The sequence below is a fragment of the Salvelinus namaycush genome, chromosome 13, assembly GCF_016432855.1.
Source record: "Salvelinus namaycush isolate Seneca chromosome 13, SaNama_1.0, whole genome shotgun sequence".
Taxonomy (NCBI): domain Eukaryota; kingdom Metazoa; phylum Chordata; class Actinopteri; order Salmoniformes; family Salmonidae; genus Salvelinus; species Salvelinus namaycush.
Genome location: NC_052319.1, coordinates 39,086,306 through 39,106,112, shown reverse-complemented (window position 1 = coordinate 39,106,112; position 19,807 = coordinate 39,086,306). Strand labels below are relative to the sequence as shown.

The 19,807-nt window shown below is 42.3% G+C and overlaps 1 long non-coding RNA gene across 1 annotated transcript; it reads left to right on the top strand.

The window, feature by feature from the left end:
• The first annotated feature begins 3,378 nt into the window (after window positions 1–3,378).
• On the top strand, window positions 3,379–18,331 carry LOC120057997. The gene is made up of 3 exons (XR_005477978.1): window positions 3,379–3,511; window positions 10,290–10,420; window positions 17,778–18,331. It is a non-coding gene; the product is annotated as an uncharacterized LOC120057997 (long non-coding RNA).
• Window positions 18,332–19,807: the final 1,476 nt, after the last annotated feature.

Genomic DNA, 19,807 nt, shown 5'->3' with positions numbered 1-19,807 from the left:
AGACTGAGGCAGGTGAGAGAAAAAATAAAGAATATAACAAGGAGTGAGACAGTGAAAGAGAGCGATTGATAATGACTGACGGACAGAAAAAGACTGTTATGTGTAAGTCGGTGTGTGTGTTAGATTTTAGATTCTTCAAAGTAGCCACCCTTTGCATTGATGACAGCTTTTGCATTCTCTCAACCAGCTTCACAATAAATCACTGATAGTGTCAGCAGCAAAGCACCCCCAAACCATCACACCTCCTCCTCCATGTTTCACGGTGGGAACCACACATGCGGAGATCATCCGTTCCCCTACTCTGAGTCTCACAAAGACACGGCGGTTGGAACCAAAAATCTCAGATTTGGACTCATCAGACTTTAGGACAGATTTCCACCGGTCTAATGTTCATTGCGCGTGTTTTTTTGGCACAAGCAAGTCTCTTCTTCTTATTGGTGTCCTTTAGTAGGGGTTTCTTTGTAGCAATTCGAACATGAAGGCCTGATTAGCACAGTCTCCTCTGAACAGTTGATGTTGAGATGTGTCTGTTACTTGAACTCTGTGAAGCATTTATTTGGGCTGCAATTTCTGAGGCTGGTAACTCTAATGAACTTATCCTCTGCAGCAGAGGCAACTCTGGGTCTTCCTTTCCTGTGGCTGTCCTCATGAAAGGCAGTTTCATCATAGCGCTTGTTAGTTTTTGTGACTGCACTTGAAGAAACTTTTAAAGTTCTTGAAATTTTCCGTAATGACTGACCTTCATGTCTTAAAGTAATGATGGACTGTCATTTCTCTTTGCTTATTTGAGCTGTTCTTGCCATAATATGGACTTGGTCTTTTACCAAATAGGGCTATCTTCTGTATACCACCCCTACCTTGTCACAACCCAACTGATTGGCTCAAATGCATTAAAAAGGAAAGATTCCACAAATGAACTTTTAACAAGGTAAACTTGTTAATTGAAATGCATTCCAGGTAACTACCTCATGAAGCTGGTTGAGAGATTGCCAAGAGTGTGCAAAGCTGTCATCAAGGCAAAGGGTGGCTATTTGATGAATCTCAAATATTATTAACAGTTTTTTGGTTACTACATGATTCCATATGTGTTATTTCATAGTTTTGATGTCTTCACTATTATTCTACAATGTCGAAAATAGTAAACATAAGGCAGTGTACATAGGACAGCAGTCTCTACGATGCAGGGTGGAGTACCGACTGGTAGCCTGCTAGAACAGTGACTAAGGTTAGTGCTAAATGACTGTTTAACAGTCTGATGGCCTGGAGATAGAAGCTGTTTCTCAGTTTCTCGGTCCCAGCTTTGATGCACCTGTACTGTCTCCGTCTTCTAGATGGTAGCAGGTTGAACAGGAACTCAGCCTCGAGTGGCTGAGGTCCTTGAGGATCTTCTTGGCCTTCCTGTGACGTCGGTTCTGTAGATGGCCTAGAGGGCAGGCAGGCAGTGTGTCCCCGGTGATGCATTGGGCTGACCGTACCCCCCTCTGGAGACCGCACCAACTTCGGTTGCGGACGGTGCAATTGCCATACCAGGCGGTGATACAGCCCGACAGGATGCTTTCAATGGTGTATCTGTAGAAGTTTGTGAGGGTCTTAGGGGCCACGCTGAATTTCTTCAGCCTGCTGAGGTTGACAAGGCACTATTGCGCCTTCTTCACCATGCTGTCTGTGTGAAGGGAAGTTTGTTGACATTAAGGGAGAGGTTATTTTCCTGGCACCACTCCCCAAGGCCTCCCCAAGGCCTTTTCCTGGCACCTCCTCCTCCTCTCATTGTTGTTGGTAATCAGGCCTACCGCTGTTGTGTCCTCCACAAACTTGATGATTTAATTGGATACATGCGTGGCCCCGCATTCATGGGTGAACAGAGAGTACCCGTGTGTGGGGTGCCCATGTTGAGGATCACCGTGGCGGAGGTGTTGGTGCCTACCTTCACCAATTGGCATTCAGGAAATCCAGAAACCAGTTGCACAGTGAGGGGTTCAGACCCAGGGCCCTGATCTTAGTGATGAGCTTGGAGGCTGAGCTGTAGTCGATGAACAGCATTCTTACATAGGTATTTCTCTTGTCCATGTGGTATAGAGCAGTGTTCAGTTCAATGGTGATTGCGTCGTCCATGGATCTGTTAGGGCTATATGCTAATTGTACTGGGTCTAGGTTGTCAGGTAAGGTGGAGGTGATATGGTCCTTTACTAGCATCTCAAAGCACTTCATGATGACAGAAGTGAGTGCTATGGGGGCGATAGTTGCGTCGGGCAGCTCAATGTTGTTTTCCTCGAAATGGGCAAAGAAGGTGTTTAGCTCGTCCGGGAGCGAGGCGATGGTGTCCGCGATGTGGCTGGCATTCCCTTAATAATACGCGATTGTCTGTAGACCCTGCCACATACGTCTTGTGTCTGAGACGTTGAATTGCAACTCCACTTTGTCCATGTAATGTTGTTTTGCCTCTTTGATTGCCTTAGGATGTCATAGCTGGTCTGTTTGTATATGTCCATGTTCCCAGTTACCTTGCCACGGTTAAATGTGGTGGTTTGCGCTTTCAGTTTTGCACGAATGCTGCCATCTATCCAGGGTTTTTGGTTTGGATAAGTTCTAATCATCACTGTGGGAACAACATCCTCTGTGCACTTCCCGATTAACTCAGTCACCATTTTCCAGTCCGTGTGACAAAAACAATCTTGAAGCATAGATTCCGATTGGCCAGAGGAACACTGAACAGTCCTTCGCCCGTGAGCTTCCTGTTAAAGGTTCTGCCTATAGGTGGGGAGGTGTGTGTGTGTCTGTGTGTGTGTGTGTGTGTGTGTGTGTGTGTGTGTGTGTGTGTGTGTGTGTGTGTGCGTGCGTGCGTGCGTGCGTGCGTGCGTGCGTGCGTGCGTGCGTGCGTGCGTGCGTGCGTGCGTGCGTGCGTGCATGTGTGGTCTTTGACAATTTTCAGGTGACTATATGTGTAAGGTGGGCTGTGTGGGGGTTGACAAGAATCCGCCACACACACACACACACACACACACACACACACACACACACACACACACACACACACACACACACACACACACACACACACACACACACACACACACACACACACACACATACACATACACATACACACATACACCATGCGGCTCGGGGGTGGAGAAAGAGGCGGTGTAGTTAAGACTGTCGGCAGCCACTTCATGGATCACTCTCACTCCAAGAGACAACCTCACTGGAGAGACAGAGGGAGAGAGAGAGAGAGAGAGAGAGAGAGAGAGAGAGAGAGAGAGAGGGAGAGAGAGAGGGGGAGAGAGAGAGAGAGAGAGGGGGAGAGAGAGAGAGAGAGAGAGAGAGAGAGAGAGAGAGAGAGAGAGAGAGAGAGAGAGAGAGAGAGAGAGAGAGAGAGAGAGAGAGAGAGAGAGAGAGAGAGAGAGAGAGAGAGAGAGAGAGGAAGGGAAGAGAAAAGCCAGCGGAGGGAGCAGAGACAAAGCATGATGGAGGAAGGGAAGTGTGCTCGGCAGCATGTGGACCATGTGTTCAGGTAAGAACAACTCCAACTCCTAAAAATGTCTTTCTGTCTCTGTACATGTCTGTTTCTCCTTGCCACTCGCTCTGTCTCTCTCTTGTTCTCTCATTCTCTCTCTTTATCTGTTTCTCTTTCCCGGTTTCCCGTCTCTCTCATTATGTCTAATTCTCTTTCTCTCTTTCTGTCCCTCTCTCGTTCTGTCTGATTATCTCTATCTGTCGGCATCGGTCTCCCAGTCTGTGTCATTAGAAAGGTCAACAATCTGGTCTAACTTCAATATTTATCTGTTTGTTGTATTAGATGATCTATTTATTTGACTTTTGACTGGAAATGTACCTGGTTTGTACTGGGAATATATCTAGTTTGTACTGGGAGTATATCTGGTTTGTACTGGGAGTATATCTGGTGTGTACTGGGGGTATATCTAGTTTGTACTGGGAGTATATCTAGTTTGTACTGGGAGTATATCTGGTTTGTACTGGGAGTATATCTGGTGTGTACTGGGGGTATATCTGGTGTGTACTGGGAGTATATCTGGTTTGTACTGGGAGTATATCTGGTGTGTACTGGGAGTATATCTAGTTTGTACTGGGAGTATATCTGGTGTGTACTGGGAGTATATCTGGTTTGTACTGGGAGTATATCTAGTTTGTACTGGGAGTATATCTGGTTTGTACTGGGAGTATATCTGGTTTGTACTGGGAGTATATCTGGTTTGTACTGGGAGTATATCTGGTGTGTACTGGGAGTATATCTGGTTTGTACTGGGAGTATATCTGGTTTGTACTGGGAGTATAACTGGTTTGTACTGGGAGTATATCTGGTTTGTACTGGGAGTATATCTGGTGTGTACTGGGAGTATATCTGGTTTGTACTGGGAGTATATCTGGTTTGTACTGGGAGTATAACTGGTTTGTACTGGGAGTATAACTGGTTTGTACTGGGAGTATATCTGGTTTGTACTGGGAGTATAACTGGTTTGTACTGGGAGTATATCTGGTGTGTACTGGGAGTATATCTGGTGTGTACTGGGAGTATATCTGAGCTGATGGTTTGTACTGGTGTTACTGTTATGTAATGTGTGAGACCTATTTGTTCCATAACTCTTTCTGTCTCTGTGGGGCCTACAGAGAACAGAGGAATGACACGCACACGCACACACACACACACACACACACACACACACACACACACACACACACACACACACACACACACACACACACACACACACAGACGAGCACACGCACGAGCACATTCACACACACACATGCACACACATATGCACACACCCCTCCTCTTGTGGAGAACCAGCCGAAACTTCCCACCAGCTATGTGAAGAATGTGATTATCACATATTTGTGTTTATTTTATTGCTGCGGGTTGCTCACAAAGCAAGGAGGAAACTAGATCAGGCAAACGCCCGATGCTGAGTGTGAAATTGTGTGTGTGTGTGTGTGTGTGTGTGTGTGTGTGTGTGTGTGTGTGTGTGTGTGTGTGTGTGTGTGTGTGTGTGTGTGTGTGTGTGTGTGTGTGTGTGTGTGGATGCATGTGTGTGTATGAGTGTGTGTGTGTGTGTGTGTGTGTGTGTGTGTGTGAGTGTGTGTGTGTGTGAGTGTGTGTGTGTGTGTGTGTGTGTGTGTGTGTGTGTGTGTGTGTGTGTGTGTGTGTGTGTGTGTGTGTGTGTGTGTGTGTGTGTGTGTGTGTGTGTGTGTGTGTGTGTGTGTATATTAGTGGTAAGTATGAGAGATTGTGTCTGTGAATTTGTTTGAGTTTTTTTTTAACATTTAAACACAAAGACTCAGATTATGAAATACAAATACCTATGTCTTATACACACACACGTTTCACCTTTTCTATACACACAGAGACTAACACACACACACACACACTTATGTAGTCACATGTGCACTCAGCCACTGAGAACCATGCACCCACTCACCCCAACACCCACGCAACCACCCACACACTCACGTGCACAGACGAGCACCCACCCGCCCACACTCCCACACACACTCATACACACATGTGCATGCATCCACACACACACCCAGCCCAGGCGCCTGTCAAGCCCAGTGCATTCCAGAGCTCTCTAACACACAGTGTCTGAATGGAGGGGTGAATTTGGGGAATTTCAGCTGAAACGTGAGTACAAAAGCCAGGGGGACATTTAAGAGGCTTTAACTCCACCAGATTCATGGGAATCAGGAGAAGAACACACACACTCACACTCACAGACCCAGGCACACACACACATACACACACACACACACACACACACACAAACACACACACACACACACACACACACACACACACACACACACACACACACACACACACACACACACACACACACACACACACACACACACAAACAAGCATGAATACAAACACTCACACACAGAAGCTGGCACAGATGAACTCACACACACACACACACGCACGCACGCACACACACACTCACACTCACACACACACACACAGACAGGGAGAGAGAGAGAGATAGAAGGGGGGCTACATTCCTGGTGAAAGAACAGGGATTCAAATAATAATACTTCCACCACACAACAGTAATGCAGGGTTTACCAACCGTCTCCTCGGGCCCCCCCTAAACCAGCACACCTGATTCCATTAGTCAAAGGCGCGATGATTAGTTGACTAATGGAATCAGGTGTGCCAGTTTAGGGTCAAAACAAAAATGTGAAACTTCTGGGAGAGCCCGAGGAGAGGGTTAGGAAAGCCTGGTCATCCATTGCACTAGACACGTTGTCCTGAATAGTAAAACCCTTTCTAGGACAGATACAAACACGTGTGGACTACTTCAAAATATATATAATAATCTCTAGTTTACATGAGATACAGCTGCAGAACTAGAAAATACCCCCAAATCTCCACTTATCTCCAATGCATGATTTATGGCATGTCTTGCCTTTATAATTACAATGTATTTTGCCGTTTCATAGCTGTCAGTTAAACTGTGCAAAAAGTGAAATGAAACGTAACTTTAGGCATTCATTCCGACTGGTTAAGGTTATGGTTTGGGATAGGGTTCATCTTAAATGTAGCCATTAATTCCAAGTGGTTAAAGGGAAATATCTAAAATGTTCAACTTCATATTCATCATCTCAAGCATCACTTCAACATCAACACACGTGAAAACGGTGCGTTTCTATGTTTTGTAGTAAAAAATATAGAGGAAGATGTCCAACGACATCATCAGCGTGCATTGTGTGATTTTAACCAATTACTAGTTGTCTACTAATTGCCTAATTATTACCAATAAAGTGTCTATTAATTGTCTACTTATTGCCTACTAATTGCCTACTAATTGCCTAAGTATTTACTACGTATTGTCTACGTATTGCCTACTAATTGCCTAAGTATTACCTACTTATTGTCTACTTATTGCCTACTAATTGCCTACTAGTCCTCTACTAATTGCCTAAGTATTACCTACTAATTACCTACTTATTGCCTAAGTTTTACCTACTTATTGTCTACGTATTACCTACTAATTGCCTACGTATTGCCAACGATTTGTCTACTAATTGCCTAAGTATTACCTACTAATTGCCTACTAATTGTCTACTTATTGTCTACTTATTGCCTACTAATTGCCTAAGTATTACCTACTAATTGCCTACTAATTGCCTAAGTATTACCTACTTATTGTCTACTTATTGCCTAAGTTACCTACTTATTGTCTACTTATTGCCTACTAATTGCCTACTAGTCCTCTACTAATTGCCTAAGTATTACCTACTTATTGTCTACTTATTGCCTACTAATTGCCTACTAGTCCTCTACTAATTGCCTAAGTATTACCTACTTATTGTCTACGTATTGCCTAAGTTTTACCTACTTATTGTCTACTATTACCTACTAATTGCCTACTAATTGCCTACTCATTGCCAACGATTTGTCTACTAATTGCCTAAATATTATCTACTAATTGCCTACTAATTGTCTACTTATTGTCTACTTATTGCCTACTAATTGCCTAAATATTACCTACTAATTGCCTACTAATTGCCTACTTATTGCCTAAGTTTTACCTACTAATTGTCTACTTGTTGTCTACTAATTGGTTGATGATGTCATTGGAAACACTTGTCTTCCTCTATCTGTTTTACTACGTTCTCATGTGTTGATGTTGCGGTGGTGCTGAAGATGATGAATATGAAGTTGAACATTTTAGAAATTTCCCTTTAAGGTTAGGGTTAGTGATAGGACTACATGTTAGGGTTAGGGTTAAAGGTTAGGGTTAGTAATAGGATTAAAGGTTAGGGTAGGTGATAGGATTAAAGGTTAGGGTTAGTGATAGGATTAAAGGTTAGGGTTAGGGTTAGGGTTAGGGTTAGGGTTAGGGTTAGTGATAGGATTAAAGGTTAGGGTTAAAGGTTAGGGTTAGAGTTAGGGTTAGGGTTAGGGTTAGGGTTAGTGATAGGATTAAAGGTTAGGGTTAAAGGTTAGGGTTAGAGTTAGGGTTAGGGTTAGGGTTAGGGTTAGTGATAGGATTAAAGGTTAGGGTTAGGGTTAAAGGTTAGGGTTAGAGTTAGGGTTAGGGTTAGGGTTAGTGATAGGATTAAAGGTTAGGGTTAAAGGTTAGGGTTAGAGTTAGGGTTAGCGTTAGGGTTAGTAATATGATTAAAGGTTAGGGTTAGGGTTAGGGTTAAAGGTTAGGGTTAGGGTTAAAATAGAAGAACAACCTCCGATGCCCAGAGCCATAGGTCACAGTTCAAACCCATCCCCAATACCCTAGCTCGTTGTCACAGTTCAAGCCAACCATAAAACCCATCCCCAACACCCTAGCTCGTTGTCACAGTTCAACCCCATCCTCAAACCCATCCCCAACACCCTAGCTCGTTGTGACAGTTCAACCCCATCCTCAAACCCATCCCCAACACCCTAGCTCGTTGTCACAGTTCAACCCCATCCTCAAACCCATCCCCAACACCCTAGCTCGATGTGAGCCTAGTAGATGGTAACAGACACCTTAGTCAACGGTTTGAAATAAAATGCCACGCCGTGCCATAATGTCAACATTCTAAATATGGCTGGACAGCACATCATCCCCTGAAGCTGGGATTTACTCCAAACTGTTGGTGATGCATGTTTGCCAGACCATTCTATGACACAGCAAAAAAATATCTAAACAACAGCATGAGTTCATTTCATCAGTAGCACTTTAACCAGACAAACGCAACTATGCCTCTAAAAGACTGGTCAACAGACCTGACCCTGATGTCACAGTCCATTGAAGTCCCCCCACATCTTGCCCAGTAATACTGGCAAATGGCCTGATGTTCGCACCCATTGATTTCTGAAGGGAATGCCTGAGAAAGATAGACTACAGCTATTAGACTACAGCCTATATCAAACTATAAATGTTGTCATAGGACTTCTGCAGTGGTTTCAAATGTCATAGAATGAAAAGAAAAATAAATTCATACCAAAGAAGTTCAGATGAGTAAACGAGTGTTAATTTATTCAGGGGATTTCACAATATGAATGCAATGTCTCTGATTGACACCTCAAATCTGAACTACTGATATAAGTAACACCATTTCCCATATTCACCATTACATGATCACTCTCACCGGGGAAATTGAGAGGGTGACAAAAGAGAAAGGGACAGTGGGGGAAAAAACTAGTTCAAAGGCATTTTGAGGAAATGCAAATAGCTATACACCCCATTACAAGATCAACCCCCCTCCATCATCCTATCAGAGAGAGAGAGAGCAGGAGAGAAAAAGAGAAAGAGCGAGAGAGAGTGAGAGAGAGAGAGAGAGAGAGAGAGAGAGAGATAGAGAGAGAGAGACCAATATAGGTGAAATCCCATTGCAGTTGTTTCTTAATGTCTAATGTGATGGTAAAGCCCCTTGCTATCCTCCGCTGTAAAGACATTACTGCCCAATGGAGAATGAAGAGATTGGGGGAGATGTAGAGCGATGGAGGAGAGATGAGGAGGGATGGAGTAGAGATGTAGAGCGATGGAGGAGAGATGAGGAGGGATGGAGGAGAGATGAGGAGGGATAGAGGAGAGAGTAGAGATGCAGAGCGATGGAGGAGAGATGAGGAGGGATGGAGGAGAGATGAGGAGGGATGGAGGAGAGATGAGGAGAGATGGAGACTGGAGAGAGACTTGTGGTAATGTATATTTTTTCAAATCAAAACTCTCTCCTTATTGACATTAGAATTACATTATGTGATAGTATTATACATCTACACAGCCCAGTAGATCAATCTAATTCAAGTCTAATTCAAGGAATCAGATGTGGTTACTCGGCTGAGTGCAGAAAAAAAATGTAGGCTTGTCATATTCTGGAAAACATGTAACCTTATAATTTCTGTCTGTAAAATCGTGTTATTCAGAAAAGTGGACTTTCCTGAAATCGTACATGTGTCTGTGGACACGCGCACGCACTACACGCACACGGGTCGCAGGAGGGACGGCCCCTGGTAAAAGGGGGATTTATTGCTGGCTGGGGTTCGTCGTCAGGGCGAGCAGGGGGACGCGCCTATGTACAGGCTGAGGTGAATGGGAAGCTATGCTGAAGCAGGAAACTCAGTGGCATTTCCGACTGATTCGGTATGCACACGGCGAAAAGCCCCGCGGCCAGTCAGCGATAAGGGGAGAGGGGAAATGACTTGCAGGAGTCGCAGATGACTGAGTGATGAGATCATTAAGTGCATTCGCGATGAGAAAGTCAGATGAGAAAGTCAGTTGCTAGAGAAAGTGTTCTTCAGCCTTTGGTGATGTTTTTGTTGTTGCGTTGTGTTTTTGTAGCATGTAACTGCGGAGTGTCGCGCCATGGAAAGGTGTCTGCAACCCCGGGCTCCCTCCTGCACGACTCTTGGCGTTTGCAACAGCAATGGGCGGAGGAAGAAAACTCGAGTCCGGAGACAGACAACCACAAGGTAAGCCACAGCTGTCGGCTGTTTATATCATCTTAATACTACGGATATACAGTATTAAGCCTATTGTTTTATTTGCTACGTTTTTTCACATTCATAAGATTGGTGTTTAGATAAGTGCCATTATTTTTGTTAGGTCTACAGTTAGGCTATCATATTCTAGAGTTTGCATTGTGTGAAAGACCAGAAGAAGCATTCACACGTCTGTTGAGCATGGCATTGCAACAGTGTGTGGTCTGCCTTGGTTCTATCATTGTAGACTGTGTGTATGTGTGTGTGTGTGTGTGCGCGTGTGTGATCTCTGTGCATGTTTTCCCTTCTTTAAGTTGCTGGAGGAGGGGTGGTATGCAAGTCGAGCTAGATGTGTGTGTGTGTGTGTGTGTGTGTGTGTGTGTGTGTGTGTGTGTGTGTGTGTGTGTGTGTGTGAGCGAGGGAGAGATCTGAGAGTGTGGTTGGGTGCAGACAGGATCTCTGTGTGTGTTTTCCCTTCTTTAAGTTGCGGGAGGAGGGGGGGGGTATGCAAGTCGTGCTGTGTGTGTGCGTGTGTGTGTGGGGTGGTATGCGAGCTGGGCTGTTAGAAATTCTTGTGTGTGTTTTGGAATGTGATTACCCCGGGGGAGACACCGTGAGAGAGAGAGAGAGAGAGAGAGAGAGAGAGAGAGAGAGAGAGAGAGAGAATGCAGGAATAAACCAACATTATTTGATTCCATTAATGTCAGTTGTGATATGACTGACATACAGGTGACTTTTGTATTTCAAATAGTACTAATGATAATAGTTATCATCATCATCGTCATATCCTTGTGAGATATAATTAAAATAAAAAAGCCCTTCAAGGAACAAAGCAAGCATTACGGATGCAATTGGACCAATGGTTACATGTCCTTTTTAACACTTGACCTGTTACAAATGGTTTGTTACTTATTTCAAATGGTTTCATGCAAACACCGCTATTCCTCTGTCTTCAGAGTAGAAAATGAAGGGGCAGTGCAGTTAAAATCGTGATTTCTTGCTATTTTTATGATATTTCCACACTTTTAGATCGAAACAACACTGAAACTGTGAAAATTATGAATGTGCCTTTTAGTATAAGAGCTGTTTAAAAACACGTTTTTGGCCCAGATCATGACATCACAATCTGATATGATTATAATAGACCAATGACAGTTCATCTTTCATTTGCATATATCCTCCTACACTGTTGTTGGCCCTGCCCTGTCATATTGACATTCCATTCCTCATTGTTGGCAGCGTGCACTTATGCTACCAAAGACCAAAATATTTCTGTATTTAGGCCTACTTCCACTTTAACCTTTCACTGCAGTGGGCTAAATCATGGTCACAGTTTCTTGGTAGTCTTAAAAACATCTACTTTTTAACAAAAGTATACACCTCACACACATTGTTATGGGCTTAATTTATTTTTAATGAATTATGAAATTATGAAAAATATTAGAAACATTCCAACCATGATGCCACTAGAGGGCGATTTGATCGTTTGACTCCATTAATAGGCTACAGCAATGAACAAAAGCAAAAGAGATGTGCAGTAGCTGGCTGCTAAGCAGCAATAGTTTCTTAGGCAGTGGATTTGCTAGCAGCATCCTTCATCAAAGTTCTTTCCCAACAAGCAGCAGCAATCAACAGCAACGTTTCAAAAAGTACATCTCTAAATAGTTATTCTTCTAGCTAACTATTACTATTAAAAGCAAAGGACAAGATATTGTTGTGCTGCTGCTAGCTAGCTAGCTAACGTTAGCTTAGCTAGTTAGCTAGCTACTAGTCTCGACTGCAACTAGGATAGCTAGCTAGCTACTGACCTGACGTTTATATTTACATAGGATACCTGTAGCTAGCCTAACTACAAAAACAGTTATATCAGAATCGTAAAAGGGAAACGCTGCCCTAGTGCCTAGGCAGAAGGTGCCTCTCACAATGTAAACAATGTTCCCGCATAGCCAGCTACACTTTTCCTCTATGTTTGTTTATTTATTTGTTTGTTTATTTGGATCCCCATTAGCAGATGGTGGAAGAGTGCTTTCTGTTTTTTTCTTGCAAATGTGTCTATACCTCTTGAACGGTTGGAGCTATAATTAAAAAATATATATATTTTATTTAACCTTTATTTAACCAGGCAAGTCAGTTAACTTCTACTTGGTCACAATCCCGGATCCGGGAGCATCCTCATCAGTAAAAAAAGCTGACTAGCATAGCCTAGCATAGCGCCACAAGTAAATACTAGCATATAAATATCATGAAGTCCAAGACACCAGATGAAAGATACACATCTTGTGAATCCAGCCATCATTTCCGATTTTTAAAATGTTTTACAGCGAAAACACTATGTATTTCTATTAGCTAACCACGATAGCAAAAGACTCAACCGCATATTTTCACAATTTTTTTACCGCATAGGTAGCTATCACAAATTCGACCAAATAAAGATATAATTAGTCACTAACCAAGAAACAACTTCATCAGATGACAGTCTTATAACAGATTTATTGTATAGCATATGTTTTGTTCGAAAAATGTGCATATTTCAGGTATAAATCATAGTTTTACATTGCAGCCACCATCACAAATCTCACCAAAGCAGCTAGAATAACTACAGAGACCAACGTGAAATACCTAAATACTCATCATAAAACAATTATGAAAAATACATGGTGTACAGCAAATGAAAGACAAACATCTTGTGAATCCAGCCAATATTTCAGATTTTTTAAGTGTTTTACAGCGAAAACACAATATAGCATTATATTAGCTTACTACAATATCCAACCACACAACCGCATTCATTCACCACAAAGGTAGCGATAGCGAAAAAAACAGCAAAAGATATAAATGTATTCACTAACCTTCACATACTTCATCAGATGACAGTCCTATAACATCATATTACACAATACATATATGGTTTGTTCGAAAATGTGCATATTTAGCGGTACAATTTGTGGTTTTACAATGTGAATACGTAGCCAAACCGCACAAAATTATCCGGATATATTTCTGACACTCACCTAATCTAATCAAATAACTCCTCATAAACTTTACAAAAAAATACATGTTGGACAGCAAATGAAAGATACACTAGTTCTTAATGCAACCGCTGTGTTAGATTTTTTTAAATAACTTTAGTACGACATACAGCTTACGTTATAGCGAGACAGCGCCCAAAATCAGGGTGGAAAATATGACTACACATTTTCGACAGAAATACGAAATAACATCATAAATGGTTCCTACTTTTGATGAGCTTCCATCAGAATGTTGTACAAGTTGTCCTTTGTCCAGAATAATCGTTGTTTGATTGTAGAATGTCCTCTTCACCTGTCGAATTAGCAACCAAAGCTAGCCATGTGGCGCAGAAGTGTCCAACATCACATAACGCAAAGAAAAGAAAATGCCGAAATCGCAATAAACGTTCAAACAACTGATATAAATCGGTTTAAAATAACTACTTTATGATGTTTTTAACACATATATCAAATAAAATCAGAGCCGGAGATATCTAACGTCTATACCGTAAGCTTTTCAGAACGCAATCCAGGGTTCCTTCCCGCGCCTTGCTGAACAAAGGAAATAGTGGTCACGTCATTCCAAAAGCTCTTGTTCGGCCTCAGATCAAGCTAGACACCCCATTCCACCTCTCACTGCCTCGTGACATCTAGTGGAAGGCGTATGCAGTGCATGTAGATCCATAGATTTCAGGCAAATTAATAGGATGGCCCTGGAACAGAGCCTCGATTTCAGATTTTTCACTTCCTTACAGGAAGTTTGCTGCAAAATGAGTTCTGTTTTACTCACAGATATAATTCAAACGGTTTTAGAAACTACAGAGTGTTTTCTATCCAATAGTAATAATAATATGCATATTGTACGAGCAAGAATTGAGTACGAGGCAGTTTAATTTGGGAACGATTTTTTACAAAGTGAAAATAGCGCCCCCCCCTATTGAGAAAAGGTTAAAGAACACATTCTTATTTACAATGACGGCTCGTCGACCAGCCAAACCCGGACAACGCTGGGCCAAATGTTTGCCGCCCAATCACGGCCGGTTGTGATACAGCCTGGAATCGATCCAGGGTGTCTGTAGTGACATCTGAAGCACTGAGATGCAGTATCTTAGACCGCTGTGCCACTCGGGAGCCCCGAAGCATTTATTATTAGCTGTGTGCTAATATTGCCCCATTCCTGTGCTAAGATTCTCAGGAACACTAATCTGTTTTCCTTTACAATGCTCTCAAGCTGTGCAGGACTCGTTAGAGCAGAGAGTGGACATGACCGGGCATAATCAGACTGGGGAGGACAGCACCACAAAATTGAAAGTAATTATGTTATTTTCTACACAAAATTATTGCCTGGTGATCTTCTGATCACTTCCCAATACCTTTCTGAATATTTCAGTCACTTCAAATCATACGTCCTTCAGACTGAAATGCTGTCAAAGTACTGTCAGACTGTCAGACAAAGTACTGTCAGACTGTCTGTAACGATGTTCGTCTGAGGAAGAAGGAGTAGACCAAAGCGCAGCGTGGTACGTGTTCATGATGTTTATTATCACCTGAACACTGAAACAAAAACAAAAGTGGAACAAAACGCAACAGTTCTGTCAGGTACTCACACAAAACAGAAAACAACTACCCACAAAACACAGGTGGGAAAAGGCTACCTAAGTATGGTTCTCAATCAGAGACAACGATAGACAGCTGCCTCTGATTGAGAACCACACCCGGCCAAACACATAGAAATAGAAAACATAGAACAAAAACATAGAATGCCCACCCCAACTCACGCCCTGACCAAACCAAAATAGAGACATAAAAAGGATCTCTAAGGTCAAGGCGTGACACTGTCAGACAAAGTACTGTCAGACAAAGTACTGTCAGACTGTCAGACAAAGTACTGTCAGACAAAGTACTGTCAGACTGTCAGACAAACTACTGTCAGACTGTCAGACAAAGTACTGTCAGACTGTCAGACAAAGTACTGTCAGACTGTCAGACAAAGTACTGTCAGACAAAGGTTCTATATGCTGTATTACTTTTTTCAGAGAGTGTAATGGTTGGACCATGTCCTATAACCGATTAGTAGGAATTGTCAATGGGTAGGGGCTATGGGTCTATCTGTGATTGACTGTATGACTATTTTAACACACATTTGTAGTGTGTGTAGCGGCAGTGGTCACCAACCATCTTCCTGGAGATCTATTCTCTGGTAGATTTTCACCCCAACCATCACAAATAACACAAATGATTCTGCCAAAGAAGTTGTTGTTGAGAAGCTAGGTGTCGTTGAGAAGCTAGGTGTCGTTGTGAAGCTAGGTGTCGTTGTGAAGCTAGGTGTCGTTGTGAAGCTAGGTGTCGTTGAGAAGCTAGGTGTCGTTGTGAAGCTGGGTGTCGTTGAGAAGCTAGGTGTCGTTGAGAAGCTGGGTGTAGTTGTGAAGCTAGGTGTCGTTGTGAAGCTAGGTGTCGTTGTGAAGCTAGGTGTCGTTGAGAAGCTAGGTGTCGTTGTGAAGCTGGGTGTCGTTGTGAAGCTAGGTGTCGTTGTGAAGCTAGGTGTCGTTGAGAAGCTAGGTGTCGTTGTGAAGCTGGGTGTCGTTGAGAAGCTAGGTGTCGTTGAGAAGCTGGGTGTAGTTGTGAAGCTAGGTGTCGTTGTGAAGCTAGGTGTCGTTGAGAAGCTAGGTGTCGTTGTGAAGCTAGGTGTCGTTGTGAAGCTAGGTGTCGTTGAGAAGCTAGGTGTCGTTGTGAAGCTGGGTGTCGTTGAGAAGCTAGGTGTCGTTGAGAAGCTAGGTGTCGTTGTGAAGCTAGGTGTCGTTGTGAAGCTAGGTGTCGTTGAGAAGCTAGGTGTCGTTGAGAAGCTAGGTGTCGTTGTGAAGCTAGGTGTCGTTGAGAAGCTAGGTGACGTTGAGAAGCTAGGTGTTGTTCTGTGTGCGTGTGTAGTAAGTTTGAAATACTACCTCTTCCACCTTTCACAGATTGTAGTTGTGTATAGTAATGTCACTATTGGAGAAAGCTGGTGATGACAATGTAGATAAAAGCACTAGTTATTTAACTTTCTACCATCGATCACTACTCTGGTGCCGCTCTGGACCTCCTACCTGATTATGTTTAGCTAACACCCTCTAACTTTCACCATCATCTGTTTTCATCCCACAGGAACACCTTACAGAGCTTTAGCACATGTAAAACAATAACTTGAGAAGATACGTCCATGCCGTGATTTAGACTTTCATTATAACCTTGTTTTACGATATGTTTATTATGTTATGTAAATAACTGACAATATAATGTATTCCTGCAGGGGGTGGGTGGATAGGGTCTTCCTGGTGCTTACATCTACGTTATTTATTTGTGAATATTATTTTTCATGCATTATGTATGCCTTTTGTTTTGATGGCAAAACAAAGTAGCCTACACACCTATGGAAGTTTGTCGCTTTTAGGGTCCAACTTCAACTCCAACAGAAAGGTTTAATACCATGTGCCTTTTGTTGTCGTTTTTTTTGAAGGGGTAAGGGGATGGGCTTTAAGTTATTCTATCAGCCAATCAGGGCTGCATATATAACTATATTCAAATTTGTATCCCTATGCCCACACAATCGGACTGAGCCTTTCAGTGACCCAAGGAGGCTCAGGGAAATAAATGATAAAAAATTTATTTTGAGGTATTATATTACAAAAATAAACACATACAGTGATTTATTTGACATAAAGTGATGATTTCGAAAAACATTTAAAAAAGATAGCATGGGGGCTTTAATATTGAAGTCATGCAACAGCCAGGGGATATCTGTGACACCTACAACAGTCTTATGTCCCAGACACCAGGTGATTATACTACAGCCAGAGGACCTTAAATTGTAAGATTTTAACATTTACCAAACCACATTATGAAATACACAATATGAAAAAATAGCCTCCATCTATTTAGAATAGAACAAAATCAATATGTTTTACACCTAAATGTTTCTTTAAACATATTATGGATGAGTTTCTACATCTAGTCATAGTGAATGGGCCATTTTAAAAGCATGTGAAACAGTGTTTTCCTCATATAAGTGGACAGATGATGAGGTAAGGGTTGTGGTTGGGTTGTTCCCTGGAGGAGCTAACTAATTGTTGGAACTAGATGGGGAACTGGAAGGACAGAGACTGCCCACAGTCGCCCACACACAAATGTTACATATTCCAATGAGCAATCTGGTCCGTCTGTATACCAAGAAACTTCACACGATGGGAATTTATTATGCAAGTGATTGTGAACATAAACAAGTCTGTTTTTTGTTAAATAATTCCAGAACATCTCATTATGATATTATGTATTATATAATGTTCTCTATTGCCTGTTTTTTTCAGAAGCTGAAATTGCCAAGGTGAAGATGATTGACAAGGTGAAGATGATTGACAAGGTGGAGATGATTGACAAGGTGGAGATGATTGACAAGGTGGAGATGATTGACAAGGTGGAGATGATTGACATTGGTCATCCATTCTTCTACCGGTAAGATATTGGTATTTCTATCTGTTATACAGAGCTTCTAGAGGAATGACGTTTTCCTGTGTGTCCAGGCCCTCCGATGTAGACCCAAACATCTTGATTGCTAAAAACTATACCTGTTATAGATTTTGCTATTGTCTTCAAAGAGGGAAAATTCCTGTGGAAGTACTGTACCAGTCTAGCTCTCTCCCTATACATTCTGACTATAGTCAGACACTTTCACTTGGTGACTTTCTGTATATATTTAGTGAATTAGTTGACAATTTCTGCAGTTTTGGGTCGAGGATGTTCAATGTCTAATTCAGTCCAAGGGCTGCACTTACATTCAGAGGATCCCCTACTCATTCTCTCATTATCTCAATTCTCTGTGTTCTCATTCTCTCATTCTCCCATTATTTCATTATTTCATTCTCTCATTCTCTCATTCTGTCATTCTCTGTGTTCTCATTCTATCATTCTTTCATTCTGTCATTCTCTCAGTTCTCTCATTCTATCATTCTATCGTTCTCTCTCTCTCATTCTATCATTCTATCATTCTATCTCTCTCATTCTATCATTCTATCATTCTATCATTCTCTCAATCTTTCAATCTGTTCTTCATCTGTTTTAACATAATACATCCTACAGTGTGTCTAATCATCAGATCATAAGTCATGAATATTGAATTATTTTGAGAGGGACTGGATGCTATTTAGCTCTGGCAATAAAAGCTATCTGAGTGATTTAGCTCCTGTGAGTACATGTCTACCAAGAAGGACACCAGAGGACTAATGGTTTGTCTGAATGTGAACTGAATTCAAAAGGCATAGTGATTCGCACAGTTTACACACACACACACACACACACACACACACACACACACACACACACACACACACACACACACACACACACACACACACACACACACACACACACACACACTCAGCCCACACACTCCCCCGTGTTTCCCCTGCCTCTGCTCTCCTCAGATGTAAGACACATGACATTAAAGGGGAGCTCTCAGTGTGGGTTCCTCATATGGGTAGAGTGTATGTGTGTGTGTGTGTCTGTGTGGGAGAGAGAATGAAAGCCAAAGCTCCAGAACCGTAGGCCCATGCTCGCTGTATGTGTGCCCCACCGGAGGCTCTCGTACTGGGATATGCTTACTCCCACGCCGGGGTAGAGGCTGGGGCTGAGTGGGAGAGGGAGTGGGAGGAGATGACAGAGAGAGAAAGGGAGTGGGAGGAGAGGACAGAGAGAGAAAGAGAGGAGAAAGGGAGTGGGTGGGAAGAGTGGGTAGAGGTCGGTGAGTCAGTTGGAACTGCTGCCTCGAACAAGGGAGCTCTCTGCCCTACAACATATAGAAGGTGTTTTAGCTAGCGTACACACACACACACACACACACACACACACACACACACACACACACACACACACACACACACACACACACACACAGAATCTAAATGCAGTTGCTGCATTGAACATTGCATGATTATATTGTGCATTTCTCCAGGTTTCAGTCTCATTGAAAAGCTAATATTAAAAGATTTTTACAGAAAAAGCAGCCAACAAGTGCTCAGCATATGTGGGAACTCCTTCAAGACTGTTGGAAAAGCATTCCAGGTGAACTTGGTTGAGAGAATGCCAAGAGTGTGCAAAGCTGTCATGAAGACAAAGGGTGGATATTTGAAGAATCTCAAATATAAAATAGATTTAGATTTGTTAAAATCTTTTTTGGTTACTACATTATTCCATATGTGTTATTTCAAAGTTTTGATGTTTTCACTATTATTCTATAATTTAGAAAATAGTATATAATAAAGAAAAACCCTTGAATGAGTAGGTATTTTAAAACGTTTGACCGGCAGTGTACAATACATGTAAAGTTCATTAGAGGGTTTGT